The sequence below is a fragment of the Chaetodon trifascialis genome, chromosome 1 (assembly GCF_039877785.1).
Source record: "Chaetodon trifascialis isolate fChaTrf1 chromosome 1, fChaTrf1.hap1, whole genome shotgun sequence".
Lineage (NCBI taxonomy): Eukaryota > Metazoa > Chordata > Actinopteri > Chaetodontiformes > Chaetodontidae > Chaetodon > Chaetodon trifascialis.
The window spans coordinates 33088779-33092948 of NC_092056.1; positions in this window are offsets into that span (position 1 = coordinate 33088779).

Sequence of the window (4170 nt, forward strand, 5' to 3'; positions counted from 1 at the left end):
GCTGTGTCCTGAAGAGTATGTGAGCCTGAATGAAGCTACTCCTCCGAGCCATATTAATACTCACATTCCTCGAGGCAGCGGCAGAGGAGGTGGAGTTGCAGCCATTTTTGACTCAAGCCTTTTGATCAACCCAAAACCTAAACTCGACTATAACTCATTTGAAAGTAGTCGGTGACTTTAATGTACATGTCGACGCTGATAATGACAGCCTTAACACTGCGTTTATCTCAGTATTAGACTCAGTTGGCTTCCATCAGAATGTACATGAACCGACTCACTGTTTTAACCACACCCTCGACCTTGTTCTGACATATGGCATTGAAATCAAAGACTTAATAGTCTCCTCACAGAATCCTCTTTTATCGGACCATCATTTAATAACTTTTGAATTTATATTACCAGACTACCAGCCAGTGGGCAAAAATTCTTATACCAGACTCCTGTCTGATAGTGCTGTAGCTAAATTTAAGGATATGATCCCATCAGTATTTAATTCAATGCTATGTTTCAATACAACAAATGATTCCTATGCTAACGTTAGTCCCTCCCAGATTGACTACTTGGTTGATCGTGCTACAGGTTCATTGCGTATGACACTTGACTCTGTTTCTCCACTAAAAAAGAAAAAAATTAAACAGAGGAGGTTAGCTCCATGGTATACTCCTCAAACCCGCAAATTAAAGCAAACTTCATGGAAAATAGAAAGGAAATGGCGTTCTACCAATTTGGAAGAATTTCGGTTCGCCTGGCAAGACAGTCTTAAAATATACAGGAAAGCCCTCCGCAGTGCCAGGGCAGCCTATTACTCTGCACTAATGGAGGAAAATAAGAACAATCCCAGGTTTCTCTTCAGTACTGTAGCCAGGCTGGCAGAGAGCCATAATTCTATTGAACCATGTATTCCTTTAGCTCTGAACAGTAATGACTTCATGAGCTTCTTTAATGATAAAATTGTAACTATTAGAGACAGAATTCATCGGCTCCTGCCGTCAACAGGTACTGTTTTGTCTTCAAACACAGAAACCATAGAAACTGTTACTAAGTCTGTCGCAGTTTTAGACTGTTTTACTCCTGTCGACCTTCACCAACTAATTTCAATAATTTCATCATCAAAATCATCAACCTGTATTTTAGATCCTGTCCCGACTAAGCTGTTTAAAGAAGTATTACCTCTAATTGACTCTTCAGTATTAGACATGATCAATCTGTCTTTATCAACAGGCTACGTACCTCAGTCCTTTAAAGTAGCTGTGATAAAACTGCTACTTAAAAAGCCTACTCTTGATCCAGGGGTTTTAGCCAACTATAGACCGATATCCAACCTTCCCTTTCTCTCAGAAAAAGCAGTTGCCAATCAGCTGTGCGACTTTCTAAACAATAATAGTTTATTTGAGGATTTCCAGTCAGGATGTAGAGTACATCATAGCACAGAGACAGCACTGGTTAAATTTACAAATGACCTTCTAATTGCATCTGATAAAGGATTTGTCTCTGTACTAGTCTTATTGGATCTTAGTGCTGCATTTGACACCATTGACCATGGCATCCTATTGCAGACACTGGAACACTTCATTGGCATTAAGGGAACTGCACTAAGCTGGTTTAAATCCTACTTGTCAGATCGCTCTCAGTTTGTACGCGTTAATGATGACTCCTCTGTGCTCACTAAAGTCAGCTATGGAGTTCCGCAGGGTTCTGTGCTTGGACCAATTCTATTCACCTTATATATGCTTCCTTTAGGTAAGATTATCAGGAAGCACTCAATAAATTTTCATTGCTATGCAGATGATACCCAGCTATATTTATCAATGAAGCCAGAAGAAACCAGTCAGTTAACTAGACTACAAGCATGTCTTCATGACATAAAGACCTGGATGACCTGCAATTTTCTGATGCTAAACTCAGACAAAACTGAAGTTATAGTAGTAGGCCCTAAACATCTTAGAAAGTCACTTTCTGATGACATAGCAGCTATGGATGGCATTGCGCTGGCCTCCAGCACCACTGTAAAGAATCTGGGAGTCATCTTTGACCAAGACATGTACTTTCACTCCCATGTAAAACAAATTTCAAGGACTGCCTTTTTTCACCTACGTAATGTTGCAAAAATCAGGCCTATTTTGTCTCAAAATGATGCAGAAAAATTAGTCCATGCATTCGTAACTTCCAGGCTGGATTATTGCAATTCTTTACTATCAGGCTGCCCAAATTCATTGCTGAATATTCTCCAGTTGCTCCAGAACGCTGCAGCACGTGTTCTGACAAAAACCAGGAAGAGAGATCACATTTCTCCAATACTAGCCACTCTGCACTGGCTCCCTGTAAAGTTTAGAATAGAGTTTAAAATTCTCCTATTTACTTACAAAGCCATAAATGGCCAGGCACCTTCTTATCTTAAAGAGCTCATAGTACCTTATTGCCCCACTCGAACACTGCGTTCCCAGAACGCAGGTCTACTTATGGTTCCTAAAGTCTCAAAAAGCAGAACAGGAGTCAGAGCATTTAGCTATCAAGCTCCTCTCCTGTGGAACCATCTTCCAGTCTTTGTCCGGGAGGCAGACACTGTCTCTACTTTTAAGAGTAGGCTTAAAACTTTCCTTTTTGATAAAGCTTATAGTTAGGGCTGGCTCAGGCTTGTCCTGGACCAGTCCCTAGTTATGCTGCTATAGGATTAGACTGTCGGGGGACCTCCAAAGATACACCGAGCTCCTCTGTCCTTCTGTCCCTCTCCATCTGCACGCTTTCATGTCCTACCACGGCGTGTTACTAACTTAGCTCCTTCCCTGGAGTCTCTGTGCTTGGTCATCTTGCAGGTTACACAGTGGCTGAATCTGGATTGTGGATTTCAGCTGCGTCTCCTGCCTTGGCCCGGCTTGACATCCACTGCAACTGCTACTGCTATTATTACATCCACTGTCACTGTTACTGTGACTGCATGTCTGTCTCTCTGTCTCTCTGTTTCTCTCTCTCTCTCTCTCTCTGACTGCATTGCTGTCTGTCTGTCTGTCTGTCTGTCTGTCTGTCTGTCTGTCTGTCTGTCTGTCTGTCTGTCTCACTCTCCCTCTCTTGCTCTCCCTCTCTCACCCAACCGGTCGAGGCAGATGGCCGCCCACCCAGAGCCTGGTTCTGCCCGAGGTTTCTGCCTGTGAAAAGGAAGTTTTTCCTCGCCACTGTCGCCAAGTGCTTGCTCATGGGGGAATTGTTGGTTCTCTGTAGATAAAAGAGCTTGGTCTGTACCAGCTCTATAAAGTGTCCTGAGACAACTTCTGTTGTGATTTGGCGCTATACAAATAAAATTGAATTGAATTGAATAACGAGTCCAACAAGCAAGTTACCGGTAAGCTAGTTCACCAAGCTCTCATTCCACATCACTGAATCCATTGAATTCTTCATCCTCAATGTCGCTTCTGAACAACTCCGCCAACTCCAGAGGAAGATGAAGGACTGTCTCCTCAAGACAGTAATATTTACTCCTTGGTTGTCACTCAGTATGAATTAACATTTAAAAACATCCATCTATCCATTTTCTATACCGACTATCCCTTTTTGGGGTTGTGGGGGGACTGGAGACTATCCTGGCTGTCAACAGGCAAGAGGCGGGGTACACCCTGAACCGGTCACCAGTCGATTGCAGGGCAACATATAGAGACAGACAACCATTCACGCTCACACTCATACCTAAGGACAATTTGGAGTCACCAATTAAGCATGTTTTTGGTCTGTGGGAGGAAGCCAGAGTGCCTGGAGAGAACCCACCCATGCACGGGAAGAACATGCAAACTTCACACAGAAATGCCCCGGGGATTGAACCGGCAACCTTCTTGCTGTGAGGCACGCGCACTACCGTGCCGCCATTTAAGAACATGTTAAATCATATATATTTTGATATATCAGTCACATCTGACTATTAGTCACAGGACCAGCCAAACTATGAAAAAAGTGAGACTTGTAGTCAAGAAAATACGGCACTGTGAGACCAATAATGCTGATTACTGCCGAAAATTAGGAGTGCAGATCCACCTTCCGCCACACATATGATGCGCATTTTCTGATTCCCGCTCTCTCTCCCGCTCTCCCGCTCTCACCACATGCACTGGTGTGATACTGAGTGATGTCAGACGCAAGAAGCAATGTTAAAACAGTCGTAATAAGTAATTTGAAATTATACTG